The sequence below is a fragment of the Rhamphochromis longiceps genome, linkage group LG12, assembly GCF_057381845.1.
Source record: "Rhamphochromis longiceps isolate RC_006_pf linkage group LG12, R_longiceps_female_GT1.1, whole genome shotgun sequence".
NCBI classification, from domain to species: Eukaryota; Metazoa; Chordata; class Actinopteri; order Cichliformes; family Cichlidae; genus Rhamphochromis; species Rhamphochromis longiceps.
The window spans coordinates 13,864,463-13,874,947 of NC_140568.1; the positions used below are offsets into that span (position 1 = coordinate 13,864,463).

Genomic DNA, 10,485 nt, shown 5'->3' on the forward strand with positions numbered 1-10,485 from the left:
TATGTCTTATCAAAATGGTAAAATACAGATATTAAATATTGTGTGCTTAATTTGCAGTTAGTTTCAAAAATCGTCTCGCCCATCTTTTCTTAAAATAAGAGGTGCTCTATAAAAATGACATTAAATTCTGTAAACGTGCTCTATTTGCAATTATTTATCATTACTGTTGTCCAAGTGGTCTCATTTCAAAGTTGAAAGCGAGCATCGGAACAGGCAAGAAAGGCGACTTTTAATTGACTTTGAATGTGTTGTGGTTACTGATATCAGATGGGCTGGGTTGAGAAACAGGCTTAGAATTCCTCTTGCCTTCAGCATGGCCACGCCCCTCTGACTTCTGCAATCAACAAGGCATTTTTACCCAGGGAAATGTTTATTTCGCTTTTCAGTTTGGACTGTTCTCTGTAAATTCCTGAGAAAATTTGAGAAGATCAGGAGTGTCTGAAAAACGTAAAACAGCCCATCTGTCACCAACAGCAATGCTGCCTTCAAAGTCACTTAAATCACCCTTTTTTTTTTCTAGCATGTGATTGGCTGATTAGATATTTGCATTCACAAGCAGCTGAATAGGTTAGTGCAGGGGTCAGCAACCTGCGGCTCTTTAGTCCTTTTAGTGCGGCTCTGCGTGGTTTGGGAAAATAAATTATTTTTTTAAGTAATTAGCTGAAGTGTATTTTATTTATGTTAGTTCTTTTTTAACTTGTAGTTCTAAATTGGAAGATTACTGTGATATTGAAATATAAATATAAAATTATATTCTATTAGTTTTTGAACGCTCAAAATAAGCGTCACACTTGCGGAAGCCGATATACCCGCCGAAACGCCGTGCATTTATCGAGACTTTCAACCCCAGGTAGGCTAATTATCAATCTTCGGATCCACATTATGTCAGCAGCTCCACCGTGAACTATGTTAAAAACAAACACCGCTCACGCCTCACAGATGACAGCTTACAGTCCTGCGTAAAGATGAAAGTGACTTCATACAGCTCCGATTTGCAGACGCTGTGCGCAGAGATTCAGGAGCAGAAGTCCCATTGTAAACATATCACGGCAGACCCAACGATGTTTCCATGAACACGCTTTACAGCTTCTCTTTATTGACCACTTTTCACACACGGTTGCTGTATGCATACAGCCGGTGTTAAAGCTCACAGCCCGACACATACCAACACAACAGCATAGAGAGCACAGACGTTAAGGCGCCGAGGCGTGATCGCGGGTGCCGCTCAGGTGCGTCCGCCTCCCCTGCAGCGGCGCTGCAGACCACGCCCCGCCACACACATTAACCAGGTAAAATACATATTGTCAGGGTTCCTGGGTCGGTGACCCAGTGTTTTCAGTTTTGTTCATGTTCATATATATATATCGTTAGCTTCATAGCATAATTGCCTAAGTCAATGACTTAGGCACTTATGCTATGAAGCTAACGATATATAGCATATAGTAAACAATGAATCTGTAAACGACAGCTGTTGACATTTTTTAAAAATGAATGAAAAAGCATATTTAAATAATCAACATACATGATTTAAATATAAACACACACGTGACAAGAGACAGAACGTGTAGAAGATATATGCAGAAAGAGCTTTCAGTGGTCAGCTGATAACATGATATCTAAAAAATACATAGCTCATTTTCCTGTCTGTTAGTTGGACATGCTAACCTGTTAACAAGCTCCTATATTCACCCATACAGTTTGTAGATCATTTTGCTAAAATAGGTAAAATCTCCACTCTTTCAGGGCACTAATAGGCTAAAGGCATATTACAAAAGGTCATTCATGTATTCACAGATTCTCTGTAGTTATTCTGCTGCTCATTCACCTGTAAAAACCACACCAATCATTATTTCAACAACCTTTTTATTTTGGAACAAAAGCATTTGACGATATGACTTACAGGACGTTACCAAATTCATGAAGCTATATTTGTGAGTTTATTTATCAATATCAGTTTAATGTAAACAGACTGATGTAGTAATAGACAGTAAAATGTTGGTGCGTGTGTAATATATGAGCGTTTATGTTTCTCTACATGGGTAAAAGTACTCCATGTCGCCCTCTGGTGGTAGCAACCAACTATGAAAAGAATGGATGTTGGATCTTAACTAAATGATAAAAAGTTTTATTACTTTGTATTACTTTCTTTAGTTTGGTAAAATTTACAGTTTTAATCCCGTAAGAAAATAAATCACTATCATAGAGAGGGATATTAGTAATTCGTTTGTTAATAACACTTTGTTTGTGTTTGCTAATGTTTCGACAGGAAAATGGTTTTCTACAAAGTTGTTTCATGTACAGAGTAACACACACACACACACACACACACACACACACACACACACACACACACACACACACACACACACACACACACACACACACACGTATGACTTTGCCGGTTTCAGCTGAAACAATTTCAGTGTTTCAAACCATGTTCCAGGATTTTTCCTTCACCATTTATGAGGTTTCAAGAAGAAGATAAACGACAGATATGAATGTTTGAAAAAGTTATAGATGAAAAGATGAAAAATACTCAAAGGATAAATTCAATTGGTTTATTGTTTTATGAATAAGTTGAAAAAGAAAAAGTTAAACAAGTAAATAATGAAACAAGGTAAAATGAAGTAAGAACAAAACGTCAACAAGTAAATAATGAAACAAGGTAAAATGAAGTAAGAACAAAACGTCAACAAGTAAATAATGAAACAAGGTAAAATGAAGTAAGAACAAAACGTCAACAAGTAAATAATGAAACAAGGTAAAATGAAGTAAGAACAAAACGTCAACAAGTAAATAATGAAACAAGGTAAAATGAAGTAAGAACAAAACGTTAACAAGTAAATAATGAAACAAGGTAAAATGAAGTAAGAACAAAACGTTAACAAGTAAATAATGAAACAAGGTAAAATGAAGTAAGAACAAAACGTTAAGTAAATAATGAAACAAGGTAAAATGAAGTAAGCACAAAAAGTTAAGTAAATAATGAAACAAGGTAGAGGAGAGAAAACCCCAACAATCCCCTCTGAGCACGCACTAGGCGACAGTGGGGAGGAAAAACTGCCTTTAAACAGGCAGAAACCTCCGGCAGAACCAGGCTCAGGAGGGGACAGTCAACTGCCGGGACTGGTTGGGGAGGTGAACAGAGGTGGAGCAAGACGAGGCTACACCTGCTGAGGAAGCAGTAGAGTTCCTCCTCCAGGGCCAGCGGAAGCGTTTGTTCTTCTTTTTCATGCAGTTTTCTACAAGAGCTTTTTTTTCCAGGATGAGGGTTCTCAACTCATCGATGGTTTCTTTGTTTTGTTTCTCAAGCTTCTTGCACGTTTTCTCCACCTCTTCCAACGTTGCTTGTTTTTCTTCAAGCTTTTCCCTGAGCTCTTTGGATGTTTCCTCCTGCATTATCTTGTCCTTGTGCATGTCTGCGTTTCTTTGTTGTACTTCTTTGTACATGTCTTGTAGCTCCTCATTTCTTTTGTGGATATCTTGGAGCGTACGCTGCAGGTCGTCATGTATGTTGTCTTGTTCTTGCTTTTGCGCCTGCATTTCAGTGTGTTTGCGCTTCAAGTTGTTGTATTCCAACAATATCCCCTTAGTGAGCTCGGAGTTGTTTCTCGCCATTTGCTCCATCCTTTTCTGCATGTGCGAGCATTGTTTGTCCAGTTTTTCTTTTTCCCCTTCTAGTTGCTTTTTCTCGTGAAGAAGGTCTTTATTTTGGCGCAGAGTATCATCCACCTTCTCTTTCAGCATTCTGTATTTTTCCTCCGTGACTTTGAGTTTGTGCTCCATGTCTCTTTGCTTTTTCTCCTGTTCTTCCTTCTGTTGGAGGATTTCTTCATTTTTTTTCACAGCTTCATCGAAGTTTGTTTGGAGCAGCCGATTCATTTGGTCCATATATTGGAGATCCCATTCTGTCTTCTCAACAGTAGCTTTGCTGTCTTTAAGCTGGTTGGACATCTCCTTTAGTTCCACGCTCTTTTGCTTGTTTTCCTTAATTAGGAAGACAATCTGCTCTCGGGCTTGTCCAAACTTGATTCCCCAACCCTCATTAATAATATTTATGTCGGGCTGGCGTTTTTGTCTTTCTTCCAGGTTCTTATTTTGCGCTTCCATCTGTCTACACTTCTCCTCCAGTTGAAGTTTCTCTTCTTCAATCTGTTGAATTTTATTCTGGAGATGGTAGTTTTCCTTCTTACTGTCATGTAATGCCCTTTGGACGGCTAAGAGGTCATTTGGGGAAATTGGCCGGCCACGACAGGAAGGAGAAGCGGCGTAATCTTTTTGCCTTGGTTGGTGTCTTGTTGGATACATGTTGAAGGTTGTACACGACAACTCTGAAAAGGTTTCCAAAAGTTTCTGTGGTGAACGTGTGAAGGCTGCAAACACAAATGCTGCGAAGACACGAACTAAAAAACTGCTGTGTGTCACCCCTGTTTAAGGAAAAACTTCAAAGGATCGTGTAGTGACATCATAACTCCGTGAGCCAATGAGATTGTCATGTGACATTTTGGAATGGGGATATTTTTTTTTAAACCGTTTTCAAATTTAACTTAATATTTGACTGTTTCTTAACTGACCTGTTTAGCTGATTAAGAAATGAATTGAAACGAGCATCACTAACGTTATATAACAGACAACAGAAAAAAAACAGTTTTTTTTCTAAGTAATAGAGGTATAATACATTTTTTAAAAAAATTTTTTAAATTATCCTACTTTTTATAAGAGGGAACATTATTTAAAGAATATGTATTTAATTGCAAAACTCTCTATTCGTCTAAAGGCTATAACAAGAAAGGTGAGCTTCCTGCTCAAAAATGAAATGACCAAAATAAATGGAGCATTTCTCTGCAATTACAAACTCTGTGTAAACAATCTTGGTTTCAAAATAAGGCTAATGCTGGTGAGATGTCATCACAGGTGTAAATATTACTGCAGATGTTACTATGTCAAAGTTTCACAACTGTCTTATGTTTATTTATGTAGGCAAGACCTACTTTTCACTTTTTTGCTTTGCTATATGTTCTTGAGTGTATTAGTTTGCCAGCAGCACGAACATGTATTAGTGTTAATAATAATAGTACGGTGGATTAGAAAACCTGCTCACAAGTTGAATAAACACCCAGGATTGTTTCATCATTTTCATTCAAAACCAATATTTGAGTCAAAATGAGAAAGTTGTTTGTGCTGTCTGATGAAGAAGAAGCAAAATAAAGTGCAGTTTTGATGTAGATGATGTTGTATACAAACTAGAAGAGGAAGATAGTAGGATCTCTGTATCATGCTTTGTCACTTTGTACCATGTAATTCTTTCTATTTCCACCAGGGGGTGTTTTCAGAGGTGGTAGGTGGTAAAAGAAGAGGTCAGCAGGAAGATGGCGAAGAGCGACCAAAGACCAAGAAAAAGAGGCAGTCAGGCAAAGATGAAGAGTATTATATCCCTTACAGACCTAAAGACTTTGACTCTGAGAGAGGGTGAGGCATTAAACTGTTGCATCTGTTTCTTTAAAAAATGTGAATGGCTTTGTGTTTTATGCTGTTTTGTCCTGTGTTATGCGTCGACAGGTTGAGTCTCGGTGGAGAGGGCAGTGCTTTTGAACAGCAGGCCTCTTCAGCTGTCCTTGATCTCATGGGAGATGAAGGCGATCGCCTTAACCAGCAGAAGAAAATGATGAAATGGTACAAATTTCCCTATGTTTGACTCAGTATCCACCAAATGGTCATTTCAAACTATAATTTAAAGTCTTTTTTCCCCCTTCTTTTTTTAGGGACCGTAAGAGGAAGCGTTTTGTGAGAGAAACGGGAAAAGAAGACCAGAAGAAGAAGATCAAAACAGACAGCGGTCAGGTTATCAGTAACAAGAAGAACAGGAAGAACTTGTATCCTTCCAACAAAAAGCTTCTCTGTGTGCTGCTTTCAATGACCCTCTTCTCTACTCCTATGACAATATTAAGCTGTACTGTGAAGATGTTGTATCACTTGACAACATGTCCAACCCGTTCTCACTCCCAAAGCGTAACATTTTACGCTAGGTGACAAATCGTCACCATATTACGTTTTCGGCTACCCACCACGTTCCTAAATGACGACCTCGGAAAAAAGAGGAAATATGAGAACCGTCTGGACTGAATCTACACATGTTCGCTCTTTTTATTCAAATCGCTTAGAAACACGCTATTTAACTTCATTAAAGTCCTAGTTAAGGTCAGGAATAAGGTTATGGTCAGGGCTAGGGATAAGGTTAGGTTTAGGGCTGGAATACAGGGCTGGAACATCTATTACCGCGGAAGCGTCATTGCACTGGATCCCAGCCATAACCCGCCGCGTACCATAAGAACGCCGAAGGTCTCCTTTCGCGTTCCTCAGGAACGCCGTGGGACGTGACAAAATGTCGACATGTTACGCCTCGGGAGTGAGAACGCTCTGACATGTCAGTTATGAGGAGTGAAGGAAAAAATACAAGATTGATGATACAGGATCTGGATCAGATGGAGAAACAGGCGGAGGAGGCAGGAAGCCAGCAAGAGGTAGGAAGGCATCAAAATGAATAGCACAAACATGTCTGCCTGTTAAATATAGAACATCAGCCACCATGTTTTAACTCAACTCTAAAGGTAAATACTTCAAGTCCCTCTTCCAGCCTTGCGAGCTATAACCTCCAACCTCTTTGTTGTGTCATGCCTCTCCCAGGTCGTGGCCGTGGCCGACGAGGTCCAAACGTACAGAGCTCCGGTGACCACAAAGCACGCTCGGAGCTGAAAACAAAGGATCAGATCATGAAGCAGCGCAAGAAAAAGCAGAAGCACCAGTTCCTGCAGGGCGGGGGGATGAGGAAGCTCCGCTCCAAGAACAAAAAGTGGCTCGGATAAGTTAAAAAGTCAGGTTTTGGAAGGGGTGGCCATAAGAAAGGCAAGCTGAGGAAGAAACTGGGAGGAGGACAGAGGGTTGATGGTGTGGAGGACATCACGAGGAACTGGGTGATAAGCGTCAGAATCATCTGAGAACATCACCAAAGATTTTCCTGGCGCTTTGTGTGACTGTAGATTAAGGAGAAAATCATTTGTGAATCTTTACACTGCAGAAATGCACGTCACTTCTTCCTTGATGGCCTGCTGAACTCTGCGTTTGCCACAGAGTTATGTTTAATTATGATCCACTAACCTGGATTTACTACTTGTAAGCATGTTGGCAGTCTAATAAAAGTGTTTTGGAGTACTGAAATATGTCTTATCAAAATGGTAAAATACAGATATTAAATATTGTGTGCTTAATTTGCAGTTAGTTTCAAAAATCGTCTCGCCCATCTTTTCTTAAAATAAGAGGTGCTCTATAAAAATGACATTAAATTCTGTAAACGTGCTCTATTTGCAATTATTTATCATTACTGTTGTCCAAGTGGTCTCATTTCAAAGTTGAAAGCGAGCATCGGAACGGGCAAGAAAGGCGACTTTTAATTGACTTTGAATGTGTTGTGGTTACTGATATCAGATGGGCTGGGTTGAGAAACTGGCTTAGAATTCCTCTTGCCTTCAGCATGGCCACGCCCCTCTGACTTCTGCAATCAACAAGGCATTTTTACCCAGGGAAATGTTTATTTCGCTTTTCAGTTTGGACTGTTCTCTGTAAATTCCTGAGAAAATTTGAGAAGATCAGGAGTGTCTGAAAAACGTAAAACAGCCCATCTGTCACCAACAGCAATGCTGCCTTCAAAGTCACTTAAATCACCCTTTTTTTTTTCTGGCATGTGATTGGCTGATTAGATATTTGCATTCACAAGCAGCTGAATAGGTTAGTGCAGGGGTCAGCAACCTGCGGCTCTTTAGTCCTTTTAGTGCGGCTCTGCGTGGTTTGGGAAAATAAATTATTTTTTTAAGTAATTAGCTGAAGTGTATTTTATTTATGTTAGTTCTTTTTTAACTTGTAGTTCTAAATTGGAAGATTACTGTGATATTGAAATATAAATATAAAATTATATTCTATTACAGTTTTTTCTGAATGCCTAAGCACATTTTTTGTAACTATTGGCTAATTTTGCAAAACTCTTCACACAAATAAGAAAACCTGTCACCCAATAATCAAAACATTGTAGTTCTCTTGCAAAAGCAAACACAGCTAGATTAACTCTTCACACCTTCGTAAAAATGGTGTTTCCGTATCAAACAGTACACACAAGCCATCATCTACTAAGCACACAATGCGCCAACTGCACACTGATGGTATGAATACAAAACACATCTGGCTTTTGCTTTCTCTGTGCACAAGGTAGGCTATGTCGGTTTGAGCTCATACTTCTGTCATAGATCCATAAGCATAGAGGGATCCAAACTTCAAGTACTGGTGTACTTGAAACACATCAAAACAAACACAAGTGTTCATTTCCAAGTATAGGATTATTTGCAATCGCCATAATGACTATATGGGTTACTTGGTCTGCAGTGAACATGCTTCCTCTGCCCCCAGCATCTGGTCATCTAGCAATTCTGTAAAGTAACAATTTCAGTATTTTTACATCAATGGTATTGGTGTGTTTCTCATTGGCATATGGCAGTGCTACAAATCTTTGTGCGAAGTGACTGTACTAACCGATTCTCATTTCAAGATGTCCTTATGGTACTTGCTACAGTGTAGCGGCTCGAGTTAGGCTGGACCCGTTGGCCAGCTACCCTCAGGGTCATTCCACGGTTGATTACATGGTTGATTACATGGTCCACTATTGTCATCAGCAATTCTATTTCTTACTCTTCCTACCCTTCCTCTCCCCCCTCCTCATCTTCCTCTCCCCCCTCCTCGTCTTCCTCTTGCTCCTCCTTGTCCTTGTCGTCCTCTTCATCCTACTTCTTCACCTCCACGTCCTCTTCCTCGGCCTCCTCTACTTCTCACTCTTTCTGCTCCCTCCATTGTACTCCGCACACACAGCTTACCTGTATTATAGTGCTTAGGCTGATTGCAAAGTGAACTAATTATCTAAAAAAGTTTTCACATGTGAAAGTGTGCCAGACAGTTGGCAAATTAGTGTTAATGATAGCCATACATGTGTATACTTTTGCTAGGAGTGTGTTGGAAATTTGGTAATTGAGTGTTGTGCAGTGAATTGTGCCTACCGTTTTGCAAAGTGTGTGTTACAAAATTGCAAACTGAGTGCAAAGCAGTTTATGTGCTTTTAGTTTTGCAAACTCAGTGAGTGGTTTTGCTATAAGTCTGAATAGTTTTAGAGATTGTGCTACAGGAATCACAGTTAGGGTTTAAGCATTCAGAAAAAACTGTAAGTTTAGAGGTTTACACATCACATCATTATAATCATTGAGCCTGTCTGACTTTAATCGTCCACTTGATGGCGCAGTAGAGCCAATGAATCGTCACAATGCTTCGAACCATGAGTCGACCAGTTGGATGGAAAGCTTCAGTTCATCACAAGGCTTCATCTCACCATCACTAATGAAAGCTCTTATAATTTGGCTGCTATTAGAGACCATTGATTTAGTCTCTCTTTGGTTACTACGTGGATCTTTTTTCAGACAAATTAATGAAAAAAAATATAATAAATGGAAAAACAGAGTACAAATGTGGACAGTTAACTGGATATTACAGCGCGATTTCAGTGCATAAATACATAAATACAGGTCTGAGACGTAAGTGGTGCAATATTGATAGAGCTCACATGACTCCGTCCTGTTCGTATCCCAGAAATCCACCAGGATTTTAGTGCCTCATATACTGCACAGGTCATTGGCACACCTGAGATTCAGGACGACATGCTAAGCAGTGCTGTGTCACCATCAATAATACACCATATTAATGCAAGGTACAATTACAGCTGGGCTCCGCCACATTTTATTTTAACAGAGGAAATAAAATATGCAGAGCTAGCTGAGTTGGTTGAAATTCAGTTGCTACTTTAAGAGAATTTCATACAAGAATAATTGAAGATAAAATAGGTTATTAAAGCTGTCATCATTGCTTCAGTGCCATATTCTCTCTGCTGTAACTCCGATTTGAAGAGGGCTTGTTTAGGCAACAACTCAGAGCACTATACGATCACTGCCGGTCACTTAGGTGATTTGTTATAAATGTGAAAACAGCTATGCAGGTTTAATGCAAGGAAGTCTTTACTCAGTGTTTGGCATGGGTCCTAAATGAAGGAGGGGTAGTCTGTCAGTCACTGCATTCCTCACCTGCATGGGAAACTTCCCAAACTGGAAGTTATCAGAAACATTGGAGACAATACTGAATCCACCAGAGACAGCTGGGACAGGTCCTAGTCATTACCATACAGAAAAGAACGGATTTATTTCAGTTCAGTTCAAATTAATAAGGTGAAGAAAAAACAGAGACTGCATCTTAGATGTGTTTTCTATTCTATTCTAGTAGTTTTAGAATCCAATAACTACACAAACAATCATGGCAGTGAGGTGTGGAGGGCCAGGAGTGACAAAATGAATGAATTAAATATGCCATTAATTATTGAATTAAATGTTTCATTATTTAATTAAA

At 39.3% G+C, this 10,485-nt stretch overlaps 1 long non-coding RNA gene across 1 annotated transcript; it reads left to right on the forward strand.

Moving 5' to 3' along the window:
- Positions 1-5,088: 5,088 nt before the first annotated feature.
- Positions 5,089-8,041, forward strand: LOC146657050 (uncharacterized). Its single transcript, XR_014914010.1, has 3 exons — positions 5,089-5,673; positions 5,763-6,521; positions 6,685-8,041. It is a non-coding gene; the product is annotated as an uncharacterized LOC146657050 (long non-coding RNA).
- Positions 8,042-10,485: the final 2,444 nt, after the last annotated feature.